Source organism: Eriocheir sinensis, chromosome 53 (assembly GCF_024679095.1).
Source record: "Eriocheir sinensis breed Jianghai 21 chromosome 53, ASM2467909v1, whole genome shotgun sequence".
Lineage (NCBI taxonomy): Eukaryota > Metazoa > Arthropoda > Malacostraca > Decapoda > Varunidae > Eriocheir > Eriocheir sinensis.
Genome location: NC_066561.1, coordinates 1,861,864 through 1,886,648, shown reverse-complemented (window position 1 = coordinate 1,886,648; position 24,785 = coordinate 1,861,864). Strand labels below are relative to the sequence as shown.

The following is a 24,785-nucleotide window of genomic DNA, read 5'->3' as shown; positions in this document are numbered from 1 at the left end:
TCCGCGAACTACGCTTTAGTCTGGTATCCTGACGCAGGGATGTCACCGGGGAAGCCGTCTGTCGAGTCCCCGACGACCATGCACCCTTAGCTGAGCAGTCCCGGTCAGTTCCAGCTGTCCTCGGGGCTCCAGTGACGCCACTAGCGTTTCCCACAGCTCCAGCAGGACTCTGGGCGCCAACCGCAGCAGCTGATTCACCACTGACGAAAGAAGAGGAACCACGGGCCCCATCCCTCCTAGTGTAGGCAGCACCACCAGCGCCGACGTCAGCAGCCAATGGTTCACCGGAGTCCTCGTTACTTCTCAAACCACCCATTCCAGCATTTGTGATGGCGTTGGTTGTCTTGTCTTTAATTATCAATTTTGTACGGCGAAAGTACCCTATTTTGCCTTCACTTTTGGCTTGTTTGAGCTGAGGGAGTTGAGCTCGCTTGATTTCTTGCGAGGCTGGACACAGGTCTTCATTGACGTAAATTCGTGATCCTCGAGGTTTTGAAACGTTTCGCATGACTGTTTCTCGGTCGCTGAATCTAGTGAATCTGGCAATGATGGGACGAAGACGGTTTGGGTAATGTTGACCAACTCGATGAGCTCTTTCGAGCTGAACATTCGGTAACTCTAGTTTATTCTCTATCAGGTGACAAACTTTCTTGGCTGCCTGCTCGCATGTTTCACATGGATCTTCTTCCATTCCCACAAACTGAAGGTTGTTGCGTCTGTTATAGTCCTCCTGGTAGTTACAACGGTCGTTTAACTTATCAATGGACTGTAGACATACTTGGAGATCTTCTGATAACTTGTTGATGAGTAACTCTTGCTATCTTGCTTCAATTGGTTCAGTTGATGTTTCAGGTAATCCACTTCTCTCTGGGAAAACTTCAAGCTAGTTTTCAGGTCTTGCACCGACGTCTGGGCCCGAATTCACAAACAGACTCAATAACTACGAACTAACATAACTACGCACTATTGATTTAGCTACCGACGTTAGCGTCAGATTCACGAAGCAAACTCTAGATTGTAGTTAGAGGCGCGCTAAGTCAGCGAGGCTGCTGATTGGTTGATGACGTCATTGGCCTTGCAGCGAATCGCAAGCACGTTTACAGAACCGTCAGCCAATCCTAGGGAGCCCCCTCCAGCTGCTGGTTCAAGAAACCCATTCTCTTTTCCCATTTTTCCTCCTTTCAAGGCAAACTGTACTGAATCGTAATCTACGAATTCAATTATTTCGTTGTTTGCTGCACATTTACGTCAAAGTAACTCTGCTGTTCGATGTCCTGTTACCTACGAACATGCTTAAGATGAAGAAAAAGAAGATACGGAGGAGATTGAGCCAGGAAGAAAGCAAATAGAAATATGGGACAGATATCGAGGCAGACAGAACCAAGGACGGAAGGAAGGAATAGGGAAAATTAAGACTGTCTTGCCATATCTGCAGCCCAACTCATGGGATAGCTGTCACCCGACAAAGGTCCATGGTCCCTCCACGGATGGGGGCGGTGTCACGGGCAAAATTGTGCCTCGGGCAAAATTAAGCCCGGGCATCCACATGCCTCTGTTATCTTAGCTCAAGCTCGTGTATGTGGGGTTCTTTTCGACTGATATGGCGTCTAGAACTAGCATGATCATCATTCTTTATTATGATGACAAAGACCATGTCAAAATTTGCCTCATTAAATAAGAAAGTACATAAAGTTCGGCAGCTTTTCCTCGTCGCCAAGCCATCCTCCAGAGCAGCGCTCCGACACCCATGATCGCACATTCATTTTTCTCAGAAAATAGGATACCAATCACATATACAACAATATAAATCCACAGGTGAATACTTAGGGCATGTTCACATCAAGTTGCGACACCTGAGATTCATTAATAATGACAGGGGAAGGAAAAATATAGGCCCCTGTCATCGACAAAATTGAGCCTAGGGCAGAATTAAGCCTGGGCATCTATATGCCTCAGATTTCTTCGCTATTATATATTGTAAGATCGTTCTGTTAACATGTATGGGTAAATTAACGCTTTCTGCATCTACATATAGAAGGAAAACGCAAAATTCTCCATAGTAAATTAGAAATTACATAAAGTTCGGCAACTTTTCCTCGTCGCCAAGCCATCCTCCAGCAGCAGGCAGAGGTGGGAGGTCTGGCAATCCCCCGGCCGGGTGATGCCATACCGCCCACACTTATCATATGCCTCTCAAAGGGTGCATATCTCATCATTTTATAAAGAAATGGGCTTCCTCTACTCGCAAAGTTATATTTCAAGTTGAAAAACCGGATTTATAAGCATTTATACGTAAATCTGATAATATTGTTAGCGTTACCGTCAGCTCCGAGGCAGTAGTTATTTAACAACAAATTTAGCGTCACACAGAGCGCGGTAAACGTTTGTAGATCCGCGCGTAAACCCGTGACGTTATCGATTAGTTGGTAGTTATTGGCGCGCGAGCTTTGTGAATCTCGATGTTCTCAAAACTACGAACTAAGGGCCCAAAACTACGCACTAAGCCTTTGTGGATCCGGGCCCTGTAGTTGCCTCCTCCCTGACTCCCTTTATGAAGATTTCCATGGTACCACGATAGGCTTGTTCCTGTGCTGCTAGCAGTGTTTTCAGGACGGTAGGATCCATTGTGGGCCAGTTAATAACAGTAGATAGTCGAATTGTATTGACAGAGCGACCACAAACACACGTCCGGTCGCTATGAGGGTTGCCGTGAGAGAGGCGAAGGCGGAGGAGGCGGAGGTGGAGGAGGAGGAGGAGACAGGAAGCGAAGGCGGAGGAGGCGGAGGAGGCAAGAAGCGAAGGCGGAGGAGGAGGAGGAGGCGGAGGTGGAGGTGGAGGAGGCGGAGGAGGCAAGAAGCGAAGGCGGAGGAGGAGGAGGAGGCGGAGGAGGCAAGAAGCGAAGGCGCAGGAGGATGAGGAGGCGGAGGCGGAGGTGGAGGAGGCGGAGGAGGCAACAGACCTTTTGGTCCTAATTAGGCTGTTTATTGTTGCTACCAATTACTCTAATCTACGAGTCAGAGACACAGGGCAGCAAAGGTGAAGGCTCCTCCCCTCCCACCAGTCCCTCTAGCAAAGGTTGGCACGAAAAGGAAGAATACCATGTAGTACAGAAAAACTACAATGGAATTTTACATGGACAGAAGGAAGATCATACACGACAACTAAGCTAACTCTACTTTCTGTTAGACCGGAACAAAATAGCGGATGTTCGGGTTAGCTTCTAAATATTTGTCTAGTCGGTTTTTGAACGTGCAAATAGTTTCTCTTTCGACGACGTTTTGAGGCAAAACATTCCATACAATGATGACACGGTTGAAGAAGTGTTTTGATTCATTTGAGTTGAAACGCCTCCTCGTTATTTTGTATTCATTGTTTCATGTTACACTTGATTGAGAACTGCAAAATAATCATGAACAGTATCGTTATAGAATCACTTGAAAATTTTAAACGCTTCTATAAAGTCACCTCTTAGCCTGCGCTTTGATAAACTGAATAAGTTCAGTTCTTTAAGTTTGTCTCCGTACGGTTTGTTTCGCAGTCTAGGGATCATTTTAGTAGCTCGACGCTGCACCCTCTCGAGTTGATCTATATCTTTTCTGTAATAGGGAGACCAAAACTAAACGGAATGCTCGAGATGTGGGCGATCTAACGAATTATAGTGTCAATATTATTTTTTTTCTGATTTGTGTTCAAATTTACGACCAATTAATCCGTTCAGTTTGTTGGCAGTTTTTACTACTTCTGTGCAATGTTGACTCGGTTTAAGATCGTTCGAAATTATTAGTCCAATATCTTTTTATTTGCTGGCTACAGAAAGTTGCACTCCGTTAATTTGATAATGAATACGATCGTTGTTGATTCCGATATGCATAACCTTGCAATTTTCAGTATTGAAATTCATTTGCCATATTCGTGCCCAACTGCTTAAATGTTCGAGGTCAGCTTGGAAGTGTTCTTTATCCGTTGTCGTAGTGACTCTGCTGGCTATTTTTGTGTCGTCGGCAAATTTCCATAATTTACACGATAGCCCCTCGTCAATGTAATTTACGTGCACTAAAAACAGAACAGGTTCCATTACCGACCCCTGTGGAACACCGCTTTTTGCATCTCGCCAGTCAGATGATATACCACTCATAACAACTCTGTCTACGGTCGGTAAGACAGTCTTTGAGCCACTTATGAATATTACTAGTTATACTGTGAGCTTGCAATTTACTAAGGAGGCAGTCGTGAGGGACTTTGTCAAATGCTTTCTGAAAGTCCAAATACGTATACAATATCTACTGATTGACTTTCATCGTATACATGAAGGATGTAGTTCAAGAAATCGAGAAAGTTAGTCAAATAGGAACGTTTGTTTCGAAAACTATGTTGCGAATCCTCAATTAGTCTGTTATCTTAAAAAAAGACTACCATTTTCCGCGAATGATCGTCTCAAAAATTTTGCACACGATTGACGTTAGACTGGTCGGTCGAAAATACCTGGTTGGGACTTGTCGCCTTTTTTAAAGATGGGAGTTACGTTAGCCAGTTTCCATTCTAGTGGTACATTTCCTGTGTTTAGTGACTTTGAGAATATGCTCAAGAGGGGCTTGCTGATCTGATGTTTTGCCTCTTTAAGAATTCGCGGGAATATATTATCTGGGCCGGGCGTTTTGTTTACTTTAATATTTTAGATAATTTGAACTATATCACTTTCTACAATGTCGCTAATACTACTCAAGGATGTCATCAATATATCTAGGGGCTTTCAGTTGCCTTTCGCATAATATTTCTTCTGTAAAAACGGAGGCAAAAAAGTTATTCAATATGTTAGCAATTTCTTTATCATCATTCGTGGATTCGCCATTTACAGTTGTTATTGGGCCAATACTGGGGGTGATAACTTTTTTTTATTTCTTAAGTAGGCAAAAAAAAATCTTTAGGATTTGTTTTGCTGGCGCTTGCAATATGAAGCTCTAGGTTTCTTTTTATTAAGACGTATGATTCTTTTTGTTTCTAGGTGTAATCTTTTTTTTTTTTTTTTACAGCTAAGGAGACAGTTGAAGGGCATCAATAAAAATATATATAAAAAAGCCCACTACTCACTGCTTCTGGATAGAGATCAAAGGAGTGTCCAAAAAAAGAGGTCAATTTCGGGAGGAGAGGTGTCCTGATACCCTCCTCTTGAAAGAGTTCAAGTCGTAGGGAGGAGGAAATACAGATGAGGGAAGATAGTTCCAGAGTTTACCAGCGTGAAGGATGAAAGAGTGAAGATGCTGGTTGACTCTTGCATAAGGGGTTTGGACAGTATAGGGATGAGCATGAGTAGAAAGACGTTTGCAGCGGGGCCGCGGGAGGGGGGGAGGCATGCAGTTAGCAAGTTCAAAAGAGCAGTCAGCATGAAAATATCGATAGAAGATAGAAAGAGAGGCAATTGTCTCGGCTCCTTTTGTTCAGAGACGAAGGCTCAGTGTGCCTCATCTTGTCACCTGGGTCAGTGCCTGGTATGCCGGCACAAAGGGCGACTTTCCTGATGCAGGTATCAGGGACTTGTTAGTACAATTGAGGACTTTATTGGGCACAGCGGGATTCTTTCCAGGTCACCGGTGTGTACCCGTAGTAATATCTATGGCAGGGACCCAGTCATAACTTCCTGTCAGCGGACGCTTGCCATATACCAGCGCTGGCAGCAAGATGCCACCAATCTAGATGCTCGCGCTGCCATTTGACTGAACTCCGTCAACAAGTGAGGAAAGAATATTGGGGTGCCTTTTTTAAATGATGGACGTGCCCCAAAATCCATAACAGGAATTTGGCGCCATGTAAATCGGGTGAGAGGTCGGGGCCGGCCCCTCGCCAGTGATCCTGACCCAGCTGGGAAGGCGCGTGCATTGTTAACAGCCTCGGCACTTGCTAGCTTACCTGCTGCTCACAGAGGTGCCCTAGGCTGCCACAGGCGACGCAGACTAGCCAGCGTTCAATACAACTTGTCACTTCTTGATGGTATACCTGTGTACCCATAACCCGTGACGAACTGCTTTGTGCAGTCATATCGGGCAAGTCTACAGCTCCTGATGGGCTCACTCATGATGTTATCAATGCCTTACTGGTCATAAAAGATAACCTGTCTTAGATTTGTTTAACATGTCTTACAACTCACAAAGCCTACCTACCATCTGCCTGGAAAACTGCTGCGATCATCTCCATTCCTAAAGGTGATGGTAACTTTGGACCTATTTCCTTAACTAGCTGTCTGTGAAAGATGATGGAAAGGATACTACTTAGGCGCTTGACTGTATAAGTGGGAGATACCACGTCACAGAATCTGTATGGCTTTATGAAGGGACTGGTGGCTGCTTGATTCAGTGCTTAAGTTCTGCAGGTGCTGTTTGTTGTGCTTTCATTGACCTCAAAGGTGCCTTTGACCGAGCCAATAAAGAGGTTATATTGGAACAACTTATTTTAAAGGGCGTTAAAGGGAAATTACTGGGGTGGCTCAAAGACTATTTGCATGATAGGAAGGCTGAGGTGTGGTTCCATGCTCTGCTGAAGGGAGTTTTGAATTGGGCACTCCACAGGGAGGGGTCCTGAGTCATTTGCTCTTTAATATTCTCATGGACAAAATTGCACAGTACCCCAGCCTTTCCTTAGAGTACAGAAGTTTTTATAGATGCTGATGATATACTTCTTCAGTGTAATGCTCCACGGACGCTTACCTTAGCCCTCCACCAGCTTGAAGACTTGTGCACTTCTATGGGTCTAGTTGTTAATTAATCCAAAACTAAATTTCAATCAATTGCCAGATAGAGTGTGTCGGGCGCCACGTATCAATGACGTCAAACTCGATCGTGTCCACTGTTACAAATACTTGGGTGTCCATCTTAGCTTTGATAAATTGACTTAATCACGTTGCCATATTACTGCCATAATTCATCCACAGAATATGCCATAATTTATAGGCAAATTCCATAATTTTAACATTGCGGCACAACTATTTGGTCCGGTGTGGCGAGATATTGTGACCGATTAAGGCTCGCCGAAATATTTTGACCGATTCGCGAGACTCGTTTCATGCCGCCTGCCAGGCGCACGACGCACCACAGCCCGCAGCCCGCGACCGACGCCAGTCAGGGTTGCCAACTGGCATTTTTCATTACCAGATTGCCATAAATCTGGTAATGAAAAATCTGTTTGGTAATGAGTATAAGTCATTTGGCATTCTGGTAATGAACATGTCTAAATCTGGTAATAAAAAGGTACAGTAGTGTGACATTTAATTTCTACTCACGGTTTCCAGCCCTGACATTCATGCAGGACGGGACGTGAAGCAGACAGGAGGGGGAGGCTCGGCCACCTTGTCATAGACATGTATTGTACGCGTAATGTTCAGGTATATGACAGGGTGCCGCCACCCGGGCCCGGCAGCCGGAATGCAGCCCGATGTTATGGTTCAGTTCAGCATAGTTTCGCGGGGCGTGTAGATGTGTACTAGTTACGTAGTCATTATCACACTGGAGAGCGTGTAACAAGTCATATTGGCGAAGGATTTTTTTCTGTTTATGAATCAAGATGTCCAAGTAGAAAGGAAGCTATGATTCTGGAAGATCATATCATACTGAGTGGGAGAAAGAATATGCATGGGTCACAAGAGTTAAAGATGGTTCACAGCAAGCTTTTTGTAAAGTGTGTGTTAAGAATCTTCAACCTAGGAAGGCCACACTTAAAGCCCATGATAATTCAAAAGAACATCAGCAACGCGTATCTGCTGTCAGTTCAACAAGAGCCAATGTGTTTCAGACTAGCGGCCTACGGAAGCAGCAAGGACATAGCGAGGAACTTAAGAAAGCAGAACTTGAGCTGGCTGCTGCTGTAAGCTGTCATTGTTCAGTTGCAAGCATCGACCATTTCAGTGAAATAATCATGAGAAATGGTGCTGGAAGTAACCTAGAAAACCTGAGATTACATCGCACAAAGTGTTCCATGTTAATTATGAATGTTATCTCTCCTTCCCTTGAGGAGGATCTGCGGAAGAGAGTGAATGATGCGAAGTACTACTGCCTGTTGGTCGACGAAGCGACAGATGTATCCAGTGAGAAAAATTTGTGTGTATGTGTTAGATTTTATGATGATAACATTTGCCAAGTGGTAACAGCTTTCCTAGGGCTTGTACCTGTGACTGAGGCTACTGGTGAAGCACTGTTGGAATCTACTAGGGCTCTCCTGATTAAAAATGGCATTGCCATTGAAAAGTGTATTGGATTTTCAAGTGACGGGGCCAGTAATATGACAGGAGAAACCAACTCTCTGTGGTGAAGGATTAAAATTTGTGCACCTCACTGTATCAAAATGCAGTGCACGTACCACAGCTTAGCTTTGTGTATCCAGAAAGGGTTTGAAAAACTCCCATCAAACCTAGGCTTTATGTTGTTAGAAGTTCCCAAGTGGTTTAAAAAAAGTATTCTGAGGCGTGAGAACTTCAAGATGTTGTTCGACACCATGAACACTGGAGATGAAAGACCAGGAACACCACTCCCATTCATAACTCTCTCAGCAACCCGATGGCTTGTGAGGGGAAAAGTGATTTTCAATATTTTGGTGAACTGGTTGGAACTTAGAGCTTGCTTTCAGTGTGCTAGTGTACAGGGATCAAAGGAAGTACGCTACAAAACTCGCACTTTATGGGAAATGTTTAGTGATGACAGCAACTACCTTTACTTTGTATTTTATTCAGCTATTGTTACCGAATTTGAGAGAGTGAACGCACTCTTCCAGTCTACTAATGTCAGTCCCACCCAGCTTCTGCACGAATTGGATATTCATTTCAAATCCTTGAATAGGCGAGTCTACAGTGAAGATGGCTCACTACTACCACTGAATATGACTGATTTTGGAGTAAAGTTTTCTATGGAGTGGAAAAGAGCTCTCTCAGGTGAGCAAGGGGCAGAGCGTCTCTTAGCTCTACAAAAGCGCTGTCAAGATATGCTTGTTGAGCTAGTTGCTGAAGTCAAGATGCGCTTGCCAAAGAATAGAAGCTTGTTTGATAGTTTGTGCAGCAAATATCCTAACGCACATGTAATGCCTTTACTGATCTACCATTTTCTTATTTAATGAAAGGCTCCTTAGAAGCATGTGAAGAACAATATCGTCGAATTTTGTACCATCCATGGAATAATGAGGAAATATTTGGGAGTGGAATACCTGATGACCCAGTCCAGTTTTGGTCTGCAATAAAAAATATATAAGGAACGAGACAGAAAACCTTATCAGGAGCTTGCTGGCTACGCTTTGGCATGTCTGACAACTCCAGCTAGGGAAATGCTGCAAGGACTTGAATATCACAAATAACATGTTGGAGAAATTCTCTGTGGACATGTATGGCCATATACGCAAGGTGGACGGCACTTAGTGTGACGATATCTCCGACTCCTTGGATGCTCTATTTGATTGACTACCCTCCAGCAATGCACTACAACCTGCAAGCTGCACTTGGTAAGTAGTAGATTTTCTATTTTTCTTTATTTTAATATTTTTTATCACTAATAACATGGCGGACCTTTCTTAAAAAAAATAATAAATCACACACACAGGAAATTTGGTAATAAAACACTCAGTTTGGCTATGAATATTCGTGGAGTTGGTAATCGCCCATTCATGAGACTTGGCAACCCTGACGCCAGTTGCTCTCTAGACTCTGTTAAGGTTTGGTGTAACTGACCTTGCTCTGACTCTAGTGAGTGGACTTTCCTCATCAGACTTGTGATGCAGACCACCTCAGATCTCAACAACATGGAGAAGGACACCTTTGAGGCGTAAGTATTTATATATTGGTATCCATTTCGATTCAGTTGGTAAATTAAAGATAACTTTCAAGGTGGGTGGTGACCGCATGGCCGCGTGACGCCGTGGTGTGGCGTGGGTTGGTTAAGAATGGGCTGTGCTGTGTTGAGGGTTCACTCACATGGTTAGTCACCCCAGTTCCTTTGAGTTAAGTTTTTTGAGGACAGAAAGGGCGGGTAAGGGGCAGCTCGGAACGAAACTCGGTTGTCTGTATAGGGCCCCACAAGGTTTTATTTTTTTTGGGGGGGCCGCACTGCTTCTTGCTACGGCCCTGCCCTTCACACACCTGCCATGACCCTCTGTACGCCCCACACACCTGTCACAACCCTCTTTACCCTCCCTTTGGTACATTCAGACCTTGGGTTGGTGCATTCGGGCAGTGGTGCATTAAGAGTATGACCCTACTCTACTCTGTCGTGTCTGAAATACAGTATTCTGCATATGGGTAAAGAATGGCGGGCCCTATTAAATGTCAGCAGTGTACTAAGGGGCAAGAATTTTCCTCAAATTGGATAGCGTGTGATGTCTGTGAGAAATGGTCACCTAAGAAGTGTCTGTTTCTTCATAGTGTACAGGATGGGGATCTAAAGAAGGTGGATTGGATGTGTAAACCATGTAGGAAAAAGGTGATGGACTGCTACAATGAGTCTGAGAGCATGAAAAGTGTGATTAGCAAGCTGACTGAGGGAAATCAGCAGTTAAAGCTTGAAAACCGTGCACTAACAGAAAAAGAAAAGTTGGAGAAGGGTGGAGTAATGCCAGAGATTAGTGAGTGCATGTCAAGGTTAGTGGTCAATTCAGAGAGCTTACACCAGAAAATTCATGAAGTTAAAGATGTAATAGTCAGCACAGTTGTAAATGTAGTCACTGTTGAGGGTTCAGGTGCTGAAGCTGTGTTGGATAAAAAGAAAAATGTGCTGGTTGACACGAAAGAGGAGATTATTAACACTATGGTTAATTTGCACTTTGATAAAGGCCAGAAAAGTGATACATATGCTGCTGCAGCAAAGAAAAAGAATGTGCTATGTTGTAAAAGATGAAAAACCTGACATAGGTTTTATTGCACACAAACAACTGGAGTCACCTCCTGAAACAATAGAAACAGCCACTATTACAACACGCACTACTTTACATGCACAATAACAAACAAATACATCAAAGTAAGTGCCAGACAACACAGGGACATCCACAAGCAATAATATGCGCGAAGACACACAAATAGCAACATAATAAGCTGGTAAATGCAAGCAGAGAAACACAACGTACATGAGAGCATAAATGTAAAACTACATTGAACATATATTACCACATTCTCCCCACCTATGAAATTCAAGCAGCATAATCATCAAAATACTTAGGTGCCCGCCGGGTCCTTTCGGACCTCCGGAGTGGTACAGGTGTAGTGCCTTGACCAGATGCAGCAGGATGCTCTTGAACAGCACTTTCCCCGGGTGTAACGTCATGAGTGACTTCTTGAAGAGCAGGTTCCGAGTTTGCTCTAGCATCTGGACGGCGCACCTCAGACTCTGATATACCTAGAGACTCTAGAGATTGCGGCAGTGAAGGTCTGGTGGCCTCCACGCTGCTACTATCATCACCACTTAAAGGTGCAAGATGCCTCAAAGACACAGTGGACTCTCTACCATCAGGAAACTTGACATGGGCATATTCAGGATTAGCTTCTACTATTTCTACTTCATCTACTAGAGGGTCATTCTTGCTGTGCCGTACTTGTCGTCTTAATAGAGCGGGACCTTTGGTGATGAGCCAGGTAGGCAACGTACGACCTGACGTGGACTTCCGAGGATGCTTTAGGAAACGCTCGTGTGGTGTACAATTAGTTGACGTACATAGCAGGGAACGGATAGAGTGAAGTGCATCTGGGAGGACAACTTCCCATTGCGAGACATCAAGATTCCTTGTTCTGAGAGCTAACCGAATGGTTTTCCATATGATTCCATTGTACCTCTCCACCTGACCATTGCCCCTTGGGTTGTAGGGCGTAGTGCGACTGGTAGCCACTCCTTTCTCTAGTAAGAATTTCTTCAGTTCTTCTGACATGAAAGAGGCTCCCCTGTCTGAGTGTACGTATGCTGGCATTCCGAATAGTGCAAACAGTTGTACCAAACACCCGATGATAGCACCAGCAGTCATGTCTGAACAAGGGAACGCAAAAGGGAACCGTGAGAATTCGTCAATGACTGTGAGCAAGTATCTGTTTTTCGACTGTGACGGAAGGGGCCCCTTAAAATCCAAGTTCAATCTCTCGTATGGCTGAGTAGCTTTCACCAGATGGCCATCATCAGGCTTATAGAACTGAGGTTTGACAGTAGAGCAGATTGGACAAGAAGCAGTAACCTTCTTTACATCCTCAACAGAATAAGCCAGGTTCGAACTCGGATGAAATGCACCATCCTTGACACTCCAGGATGACATAGACTTTCATGCAGTTGTTTGAGTTTGTCTGTAGCTACAGCACCACAGACACGCGAGAGAGCATCTGCAGGAATATTTTCCGTACCTGGACGATACACTATATCGTAGTGGTAGCATGACAGTTCAATGCGCCACCTGGCTATCTTGTCGTTCTTGATTTTGCTTGAAGATCTTGTGTCGAACATGAATGTTACACTTCGCTGGTCAGTAATCAGCTTAAAGTGATGACCAATTAGGTAATGCTTCCACTTTCTGAGGGCCTCAACTATGGCATAAGCTTCTTTCTCTACTGAATAATGCCTTTGTTCACTGTCAGAGAGAGTGCGAGAGAAGAACGCTACAGGACGTCCATTCTGAGTGAGAGTAGCGGCAATGGCATGGTCTGAGGCATCTGTTTCGACTGTGAAAGGGGATGTAGGATCAATGGCTTGCACCACGGACTTCGCAATTTCATTCTTCAATTTCTCAAAAGTCAGAGAAGCTTCAAAAGACAATGGGAATCTCGTGGAGTGTGAAAGAGGCCGGACTTTCTCAGAGAAGTTGGGTATCCATCGTGAGTAATGAGCAAGCAACCCCAACACTCTCCAAAGAGAGGCAGTATCCTTGGGAAGGGGTAGACTCAAGAGAGGCTGCAGTCGTTCTGGATCAGGTCTGATCTCTCCGTCCTTTATAGAGTATCCCAGAAGGTTTATAGACTGTGTCCTGAAATCACACTTGTCATGATTAAAGGTGAGGTTGTAATCCTTCGCCACTTTCAAGAAATGATTTAGGTTTTTGTCATGCTCCTCTTCCGTCTCTCCACATACAGTCACATTGTCCACATAAGCAAATGCCCCTTCCACCTTTTCTTTTGCAAGGATCTGATCCACAACTCGTTGGAAAGCGGCCACTCCGTTCTTCACACCAAATGGGATTCGATTGAACTCATACAGCTTTCCACTCGCCTCAAAAGCAGTGTACAACTTTTCGTCTTCTCTTATTGGCACTTGGTGGTAGGCGCTCTTCAGGTCCAAGCTGCTAAACACTTTAAATCTTGAGACATTGTTCACTGTTTCATCGATCCGAGGCAAAGGGTAAGCATCCAGCTCAGTAAACCTGTTTATAGTTTGTGAATAATCAATCACCATTCTCTTCCTGTGATTGTGCCCTGCAGTGATTAGCACCTGGGCCCTCCATGGAGACTGGCTGGGTCTTATTATTCCTTCTTGTAGCATTCTACCAATTTCAGTTTGACAAATTCCTTATCAGCCTGAGAGTAATGTCTCGACTTTGCAGCAATGGGTCTGCAGTCTGCTGTCAGATTGCTGAAGAGTGCGGGCAACCAACTTCACTGCAGCCAGCCCACATATCTTGAGTGGTGGGCGTGCTCCTCCAAAAGCCATTTCTAGAGCAGAATGATTCTTCAAGAATTCATGCCCCAAAATTACATCACTACACAGGGCTGGCAGCACTTTGAGTTTTACACTAGGATAAATTTGTCCTTGCAGCTCCACATCCACACAACAATGACCTAAGATTTTGGACGAGAGAGACGCATCAGCCATGGAGACGTGCCCGTCGTCAGGAAGTATGATTAGGTTGTTTTCTTTAGCAATCTTCTGACTCACAAAATTTTCCGAGCTTCCTGTATCAATAAGTGCATTAACAGGGAGACCATTAACTTTCAAACAACTCAAAGATTTACTAAGACTACTAGGCGCAGCCCCAGACACAGTAGCCAGTGTTGCTGCCGAATATTTAGTTTTACCAGCAGAGGTATCCCCTACCGGTTTCCCTGACCTACACACTTTTGCATAATGTCCTTGTTTCTTAAACTTTAGACATAAAGCTTCCCTAGCAGGACATTTGAACCGAGGGTGCCGTTTCAAACCACAGAAAAAACACTGATTGGCGCCAGTAGTGGCGGCAAGATGAGCAGTTTCATCACTACTTTCTAAACACTCTGAATCACCTGACTGACTTTGTGGCTGAGGTACAGCAGCAGTAATTGGTTCAACAGTAGTATAAGAAGCAGAATGTTTCTGAGCCATCTCTAAAGTGCGTGCCTGTTCATAAGCAGTTTGCAAGTTAAGAGTTATATTTTCGAGTAGTCTTTGACGAATGGCACCAGAAGAAAGTCCATTGATGAATGCATCTCTAACATAGTTATCACACGCCTGCTCTGCCGACACTGCTTTGAACTGACAGTCTTTTGCTAGGAGCTTCAGAGCTTGGAGAAACTGGTCTAGAGACTCACCCGACCCCTGCCTACGTGTGGCCAGGACATGCCTAGCAAACACCTCATTTCTAGGTTTTACATAAAGGGATGTCAGTGCTTTTTCAGCCTTATCATAAGTGTCACAGTCTGCTATGTAGTCGTACACTCGAGGAGCAACGTAGTTGGTGAGTAGGATTAGTTTGTCTGCACTGGGAGATGTCGTCTGTACTGCTTGGTAGAAGTTGTTGAATGTCCTCAGCCAGTGCGTCCACTCCTTAGCAGCGGTGGCAGAATCCGGGTCAGCCTCGAAGCGCTCTGGACGTAGAAACCGTTCCATGGCCTCTCAAATTTTTGTGTGCAATAAATTGTTGTAAAAGATGAAAAACCTGACATAGGTTTTATTGTACACAAACAACTGGAGTCACCTCCTGAAACAATAGAAACAGCCACTATTACAACACGCACTACATTCAGCTTAAGACACGGAGGAGGAAAGTCGTAGTGCGCGCGTGACCCAGCAGCCTTGAGGTTGTGGTCTTTCTGACGTCACGCACCGCCTCTGGGGTTCGAATCGTCTCGCCCCGGCTCCGAATATTCAAGACCGACGCTCTCTGACCCGCAAGACCACCGCTTCAAACAGGATTAAGCAACTGTGGGAGAGTGCTGAGACAAAGGCCACTTCAGAATCAGCAACAGTGAAGGAGACTCCCAACCAAGACCAGCTGACTGACTCCCTGCAGCAGGTGTGCTGGCAGGAGGCTGCAGGCCTGGACAGCAGTATGAGTGGCTAGGACAAGCAGGAGCAGACTGCTGCAGGGAGGTGACTCCAGTTGTTTGTGTGCAATAAATTGTTGTAAAAAATGAAAAACCTGACATAGGTTTTATTGCACACAAACAACTGGAGTCACCTCCTGAAACAATAGAAACAGCCACTATTACAACACGCACTACTTTACATGCACAATAACAAACAAATACATCAAAGTAAGTGCCAGACAACACAGGGACATCCACAAGCAATAATATGCGCGAAGACACACAAATAGCAACATAATAAGCTGGTAAATGCAAGCAGAGAAACACAACGTACATGAGAGCATAAATGTAAAACTACATTGAACATATATTACCACATGCTAATTGTAAAGTCACTTGATTCACATAATAATGCTGTCAGTAGAAAGAATGAGCTGGTTAAAGTCCTGAAAGATGTACCAGTGGTCAACACGAAGTTTACTGGAGGAGGTAATGTTGTGATGGACTTTGCAAACGAGTAAGAGAGGGAAAGGGCAGCTAATAAGATAAGTAGTGTATTGAGTAATGTTGAAACTAGGATGACTAAGAAGTTTGCTCCCAAGACAATGATTTGTAATGTGTCCATGGAAGAGTGTAAAGATGATGATGTTGAATATTTAATTGCTAAGAACAGCTATCTTCAGTCAGTTGAAGGTGTCCATGACAAGATTGAAGTGATTTTCACTAAGCCTGCACATGGTAATACTAGTCATTTCATTCTAAGGTGCACCCCAGAAATAAGAGAGCTCATTCACAGGCATGGTGATGTTGTGTGCTTGCAGTGGACCAGGTATAATGTTAGGGATAGGTATCATGTATGTAATTGCTATTTTTGTCAAAGGTATGGACGTACTGAGCATAACTGTAATTTTAAGAAAAATGGTGATGCTGTTGTGTGTGCTAAGTGTGCTGGTAATCATTTGACTTGGGAGTGTTCCAGTAATTCGTATAAGTGTATTGTGTGCGACTATCAAGGCCAGAAACCAATCATAAGGTTAACAGCAGGCAATGTAAAACTTTAGAAATTGAGCTAAACAGGCTGAGGGATATGACTGATCATGGATACTAGGAGAAATGGTAATATTCAATGTGGGTTTGTTAATATTCAGTCAGTAAGGAATAAGACTGTTGAACTACGAGAATTAATCGCTGAAAAGTCATATGACATTTTGGGTATTGCGGAAACATGGTTAAATGAATCAGACAAATCTAAAATTGTGGAAATGACACCTACTCACACATTCATGCACACTTCAAGAGGTACTAGAAGGGGAGGTGGAGTAGGAATATTTATTAATACTAATGAATTTTCTCAATTAAGAAAATTGCCTTCACCATATTTTACAAATTTTGAACACACAGCTGTAACTTTCGTGGTCAACACCTCTCAGAGGCTAACAAAACTTTTGTTGTCATTTATCGACCACCAAATACAAATTGTCAGCTGTTTTTTGAGGAATTTACTGAGTATCTGGAGGGCTTTGATCATTCACATGGTAAAATGTTTATTTCTGGGGATTTTAATATTTGGATGGATGATGTACATAATCAGTGTAGGAGTGATTTTATTGCTGTTAGATTCTTTATATTGTATAAATAAAGTAAACGATGTAACCTCTCGCTCTGGCCACATGCTTGACCTTGTGCTTTGTGATCCCATGGGTGTTAGCGTCAATCAGTTAGATATTGAGCCAGATTTTACTATATCTCCTTATCATAAGTTAATTACATATACTGTGGATGTGAGTAGAGACTTGAAAATGAAGAAAACTATCACTTTTAGACTTAAGAGTAGCTATGAACCTAAAGCATTAGTTGATAATGTACTTAACAAATTAACAACTGAAATCCAGAAAAGTTGTCCCCATGAGCACGGCAACAATGTGACAATGGATGGTTGTCTAGTTTGTCTGGTTCACCTTTATAATACTGTACTACAGACTGAATATAACAACATGTGTCCAGTAGTCACTAAAGACATTAAAGTGAGGGCAAACACACCCTGGTTTAATACCGAGATTAAGAATGCCATCAAAACTAGAAAACTTAAGGAAAAGAGGTGGCGTAGTTTGCGTACGGAAGATTCCCGCAGTGGTTATGTTAGTGCTTGGAATACTGTGAATAGATTAATTAGACAAAGAAAGTGTACTTATTATAGAGAGAAGATTATTGAAGCTGGTTCAGACACTAAACGGCTGTATTCAATCTTAAACACGGTAACGGGTAATAGGAGCAACACTAGAAGGCTTCCAGATGGCTATACTGATGCTGATCTAGCTAATAGATTTATAAACTTCTTCGATGAAAAGATTAAAAAAAATTGTTGGTAACTCTCAGGGAGGCTTGGTGATGAAATCAAATTATTTGCCTGATATCCCCTATGTTGGCTTGTCATCTTTTCATGGTATTAGTATTGAGAAGTTACGTGACTTAATGAAAACTATTAAGGTAACATACTGTGTGAACGATCCGATGCCCCTATCTGATATAGCTAGTGAGGGAGGCTTCTATGAGCTCTTAAAATTTATTTTATGCATTATAAATTCAAGTATCCAGCAGTGTGTTTTTCCTCAGTGAAAAGCTGGGAATATTCAGTCAGTAAGGAATAAGACTGTTGAACTACGAGAATTAATCGCTGAAAAGTCATATGACATTTTGGGTATTGCGGAAACATGGTTAAATGAATCAGACAAATCTAAAATTGTCAGACCCACCTTGAAAAGTAAACTTGATCCTCATATAGACCTGTCTCTAACCTTTCATTTTTTGTCGAAGATAGTGGAGAATGTAATTTTAGTTCAATTTTTGGGATATTTATCGACTATCCATGCCTTACCTGATAAGCAGTCTGCCTATAGGAAGTTATATTCTACATAATCTGCTCTGTGTTGTGTAACAAATGATGTTCTTGCATGGTTGGATCAGGGAAAGTTTGGTGTACCAATATTACTAATATTACTTTCCATGCAAAATACTTCTTTGTCTTGGCTCTAGTGGCTCTCGCATTCATTCATGGTGGCTTTTTATTTCTGTCTTGTCCTGCTTTTGCCACTGCTATACATTTTTCATAGAATTTATGCATTTTATTTTTATATTTCTCTTACATTTCATCCAATAACCCTCCATCAAGCTCCTGTCTCCAGTCTGTTTCATTTATCAAATTTTAATTTTTTTTCACAATCTCCCTTTTTAAAAAATATTATTATTATTATATGAATCAGTGAAAGTGACCTGCCGGAAAGCACAAATGCTATAAGCCAAAAGGCCCAGCGGGCGACACTTCATATTGGAAAATACAGGATGAAGGAGAAAGCAAAGAATAGGAAGATGGAGAAAAATCTAGTAGGTAGCGAGCCAAATGTTTCACAATTACTAGAATTAATAATCACATTAGTAAGTGTATCCCACAATTTGACGGTCGCTGGGATGAAACACCAGGAAAATTGTGATGTATTACATCGTGCAGGCAAGCGACGATGTAATGGTTGGTCGATATTAAACATAATTTTGAAAAAATAAGATAATTATCCTACCAGGCGACGATGCCGAAGATTAATCTCAAGATTCAGAAGAAGAAATTTAATCTGGTTGAACACTATCTAACAGCTTTAAGTGAGACTCAGCTGCAGAAATCCAAACGGAAATATAGTTTGGAAAACCAATGGGCTCATCGGTTGTGTCCCTTTTCTCATCACTGTAGCAAATATAGTCGCAATTTAATACAACATGGTCACTTTTACCCAATAGACTTTCCACTTTTTAAATTGCTCACATTTTCCTCTGAAGTGATTATCAAATCAAGGGTGGAACTCTGACTTCCTCTAAATCTTTAAGGGATATGCACATATTGAATAAGGAAACAGCCTCCAAGACATTCCAGAAATTTAAATGGAGTACTCATATCACTGCCTCTAACAATATCATATCCAGCCAATTTATAGCTACCTGGAAAATTAAATCAGCCGTTACAAGGATATGATTAGTATTTAGTTCACTGGCAAGCTTTACTAGTTTCAGCATCTGTTCATCGTTTGGTTTTCTACTGCTTGTGCTTCTACATATTGTATATGTTATATTTATTATATTATATTATTGTATATATGTATGTATATATTATATATCTGAAAGTGTTTTTATTACTATGTATAGTTTCAGAAAAGACATACCCTACCACATGTCATTATTTTCTCAGTGTCTGTCAAGTTGACATGCAACTTTACTTGACTGGTTGCAGTGAAGCATAATATTGATAATTAAAATTCATCATCAGGTCCAACTGTACTGTTGAGGAGTATGAGTTGGCCTGCAGACAAAGGTTTGCTGAGGACATCACGTATGAGCGACTCATCATCTACTTGAGGACAAGAAGGCATGCCTCTGGACTTAAGGGTGCTGAGCAGCGGAAAGTATTGCGATGGGCACGCCAATTCCAGTGGGATGAACAGGGTAAGTGATTGTTTTTGATTGATTATCAGTTTGAAAGTCTGTTTGATGCTATCTGCAATAAACAGAGGCCAAGATTTGAGATTAATTAAAGTGATTATGTGTTGAAGAATGTGCACTTTTGCAGCATTTTGTGTTCATGATTTTCTCTCATCAGCTTATGATGATTTATTTTGATAATGTGATTAGTAGAGGAAAGGGAGAAGGGATTGATTTCATGGCCATGGCTGTAGTATAAGATATATGCTATGGTATACTCATTAGAAATAAAGAGATCCCACTTTTCATCCTTATATACATAAGAACGCAGGAGTCTGCAAGAGGTCGGTACGCCTATACATGGCAGCTCCTTTGAACCTAACCTCCCGTGTATCTAACCCCACCTAATATCGCTGTCCATGAATTTATCTAATCTATTTTTGAATGTGACAATTGTATTGGCACTCACCACGACTGCTAAGCCTATTCCACTCATCCACCACTCTGTTAGTAAACCAATATTTGCCTATATCCCTGTTGAATCTGAATTTATCCAGTTTAAACCCATTACTTCGTGTCCTGCCCGTTTCTCTTACCAACAAAACCTTATGAATATCCCCCTTATTAAAGCCCTTCATCCATTTATAAACCTCGATCATGTCTCCACGCACCCTTCGCCTTTCTAGAGAACGCAGGTTTAAATGTTTGAGTCTTTCCTCGTATGGGAAGTTTCTCAACCCCTGAATCATCTTAAGTCATCCTCCTCTGCACCGATTCTAACATTTTGATATCCATTCTATAGTAAGGTAGGAAAGAGATAGGTTGCTGCTTTTATGCCAGTGTCCCTACCCACTGCTTAATAGTGCTAAGGACCAGCTCATTGTCAGAGGTTGTGTCCCAACCACCTGAAGAAGTTAAATTTAATACAACTTTGAGTGACAGGCTCTCTCTAGCACAGGTGCAGCGTTCATGGAAGCAAAGATGAGTGCCAAAGCAAGTTGCAGCTGTGGTTTAAAATCTGTTGTCATTGTCGTGGAGTGGCCTTGTATGGAAGCTTCACTTGCATTTCTCATACTGTGATTATTATGCATTTATAAACAGATCAGAAGCTGTACAGAGTGGACCATGATGGGAAGCCTCGGAAGCTCGTGGTGAGGTCATTTGAGGAGGTTGCTGCTGTGTTATATCATCATCACAGCAGTCCCACTGCAGGGCATTGCGGCTGGGTTACCACTTGTCAGAATGTCTCCCCAGTTTACTATTGGCGAAACATGACCCAGGACATCAAACATTATGTATGTAAATATTGTTTCGGTATTGCATGAAATACCTGATCACAAGTAGTGCATCTTTACAGAAAGTTGATACAGTTAAAATGATTGTTAGCTAATTCAATACTCTCCAGAATTGTTTTGCTGAATCCTCAAGCAATTTTCTCAGTTTTCACATTTGTTTTCTAGATTGAAACATGTAGTAAGTGCCAGCACTACACGCCAATGAAGACAAAGGCCCCAGAGATGCGTCCCATAAAGGTGAAGGAGCCGTTGGAACTTATAGGAGTCGACTTGGTCGGTGAGGATCAGATATGTGAAAAGTGTTATTGGGTGGTTTGTCTTGGGGTTTCTTTTAAAAATGGTACAAGTATTAGGTAAGCAAAAAAGTTCAGAAATCAAATGTACATATATTCCAACACTCACTCACACGCAGACACAGAATTCCCAACTCTTCGAATTTGTTTTCTTACGAATTTATAATAGCACAAGGGAAAACTGTTAGTTCTTTTAACATTCATAAGGTTTTGTTGGTAAGAGAACCGGGTAGAACACGAAGTAATGGGTTTAAACTGGATAAATTCAGATTCAACAGGGACATAGGCAAAAATTGGTTTACCAACAGGGTTGTGGATGAGTGGAATAGGCTTAGCAGTCATGTGGTGAGTGCCAATACAATTGTCACATTCAAAAACAGATTAGATAAATTCATGGACAGCGATACTAAGTGGGGTTAGATACACGGGAGCTTAGGCTCAAAGGAACTGCCTTGTATAGGCCTACGGCCTCCTGCAGATTCCAACGTTCTTATGTTCTTATTAGGCTCACATTTCTCATACACAAGAATACAACAAATGAGTGATTCAAAGTTAGATTTTGAAGCTGAAATCGCACTATCTCTGCTCAAGCTTAAATTTGCATGATCCCTTCAAAAACTTATCCCTAGCATAATTGTAGAACTCCCTTGCACACATATATGCATGCATACCTATATACATGCTTTTGTCCAAGTATAGTTACTGTTGTAGGTCACGAGACAGGTCAGATACCATTTTGATGTCTTGTGGGCCTTTTCTGGGTTGTGCTTTTGGAATGCCTGGTTTTGGTTGCAACTATCATCTATATCTCTATATAGGCTGTTCTTCTCCGCCTGATGCTAAACTCCTATAACATTCCAAGTGGAGCCTTCACATTGTATGAAACATCTTTTAGTTTTCATACAATGTCTCACCAATTTAATCAATCTCTCAGGAACCATCTGCCTTTTTTTAACTGTCAAATGCCTTGCTTAAAACTTTGTACATATGTGAGCTACCTCAAATGCCAGCCGTCTTACTCTTTTGGGTTTACTTTATGATAATTGTAAATATGAGAAGAACAATGCTTTCTAATGCATGGTAGTTAGCTCTCATTGTTGTTCATGAAACACAATAATTCTCTCTCTCTCTCTCGCTCTCGCTCTCTCTCTTCTGGGTTATAATGCACTTTCTCTTTGCCTGTATAATTTGATCTAGCATGGGTGATTTATCTAGCTTTACCTAGTGTCTGCACAAGCTAATGTAATTGGTTATGTTGGGTTTTGATGGCTTTGCATGATGTATTTTTTGCTTCCTGCTTTATTAAACTATCCAGGTCCAATGGCTGTTAGTGATGAAGGCTACAGGTACATTTGCACGTTTGTCGACTTCTACACAAAGTTTGTCGACTTCTTCCCACTTAGAGATAAGACAGCTTATGGGGTGTCCAGGTGCATACGCTCCTTTATCCACAGGTAAATTTTTATCATTAGTTTCCGCACTTGGATGAATTATTTACTGCCATGTCATCACTACTTATGAATGTAATTTCAAATAGTCAGTTTGGATGCTAAACAATCCATCTAAGAAAAAGGTATCCTGATGTCAAGATTAATTCAGTTTTCATTGTTTTCCTTTGAAGTTTACCTCATTATCACCGTGACAGATTTTTTGCCTTCAAAAAAAGATGCGAACATTCAACAATCTGATGTAATAAACAAAACATATTCATCATTGGTAGAATCATTTAAAAAAAATTATGTCATACAATCCATCCACGATATTTTCCCTATTTTGAATATTAGTGAAACGGAATGAGTCCAAGCTAATGAGTTTGCTACTGGTAATCATTATTTCTTTAATCATGTATTACCACAGTTGTTTTGAGGTTGCAGCATGTTTTCTCATCAATGCATGTAAAAGTCTGTGCAGTCGTACCACTCCATATATTTATCTGTTTGTTGCTTCTCACAACTGTTTTATTTCATCAATTTTATTTCAATTAAAAGTTCACTTTAGTTCTTGTATAAAAGTTCTTTGCCTTGCCATATTGTTTGCACTAATTATGAAATTTAATCATAACAGACATTGTCAGTACCATCAATTGATTATGTTTAGGCATAATATAAGAATGTGATACAAAAGATGCAGAATTTTTATTTATTTATTTATTTTTTTTTTTTCATATGTGTAATGACATTTGCTTTCCTTAGGTGGGGCAAGCCTGCAAGGATCCTGACTGATCAGGGACGTGAGTTTTGTTCCTCGGTAAGTCTTTATGTTACTGTTATTTCTGTTGTAATTCTTGGAATGGTCATCAGGATGTAATGTTATATTCAGGTATGCCTGAGAGCTGCATTATTACCAGTACAGTCGTCAGAGGAGGACATTTACATCATCTAATGCTTCGTTAGCTCTAAGATGCTGAACAAACCTCAGGTATTATTAACACTGCAAACAACTGATACTATTATAACGCCTGTTATATTACTGCTGCTACTTTGACCTCTTCATTCCCCACAGATCAACGACGAACTCTGCAAGTTCTACGGGATCCGGAGGAGTATCACGTCTGCCTACCATCCGCAGACTAATGGACTGGCAGAGAGAGTTAACCAGACTCTGGAGACCAGGCTTTCCAAGCTCTGCAACGCGACCAAGACTGACTGGCCAAACTTCCTGGATGAAGTCGCCTATAGCATCCGCACCCAAAAGCAGCGGACCACCGGGTTCACACCTTTCCGGTTGATGTTTGCTCGTGAGCACCGGCCACTTCACCAGGTAACCACCAGTGTTTGAATTAATAGAAGAAATCATCTCCTATTGGTTCCATTAAAATATGAAGCCATCACTTTCAATCACAAGCCAAAAACATATGAAGAGTTGTTCTTGTGCCTAATGACCATAATTTCAGTTCAATTTATTGAAATAATTATTTTTAGGAAGAAAATACATTTGCTCCTGAGGATTCTGCACAAACAGAGGGAAGGAGCACCACACCAGAAGTAAGTAGAACGTAGATTCATATGTAATGTGCAAATTCTGGAAGAAAAGTGTATATCTCACAAGAATTGAAGAATATGTCTAGTGCCTCTCAAGTAATCTTCTTTTGCTGTTTCTTTTTGTTTCAGTTCTTTGAAGAACTTATTGAACTGCCCTCTTCCGAGGACATTGCGGAGTGTGTCAATGAGCAGGACCAGAGGCGTGAAGAACTGCACTCCAAGGTCTGGCTGAAGACGTCATGTGTTATATTTCCTGATGATAATGTTCTTAAGTCTGGCAGTAGTACCGAAGAAAAATACCATAACTTTTACATTGATGCTATAATTTATGTTTCAGCATAGTACATTCATTGCCAGACTGACTGCTTTAGCCTGACTTTATTCGGTCTCCAAACTATTTCAATGTAATGACTGCAGATATATGGCCAGATTAAACACTCGACGTTGACTCCAATTCAAGTCCTGCTACATAGGATCATTCTTTCATCCATATTGTACCATACATTACAAGCATCTTTTGCACAAGGAAATTTATATTTCAGTACAA

The 24,785-nt window shown here is 41.9% G+C and overlaps 1 long non-coding RNA gene across 1 annotated transcript; it reads left to right on the top strand.

Annotated features, from left to right (window-relative positions):
* Window positions 1-19,567: 19,567 nt before the first annotated feature.
* LOC126983160 (uncharacterized) lies at window positions 19,568-24,184 on the top strand. Its single transcript, XR_007735565.1, has 5 exons — window positions 19,568-19,693; window positions 20,771-20,964; window positions 21,130-21,241; window positions 23,450-23,504; window positions 23,760-24,184. It is a non-coding gene; the product is annotated as an uncharacterized LOC126983160 (long non-coding RNA).
* Window positions 24,185-24,785: the final 601 nt, after the last annotated feature.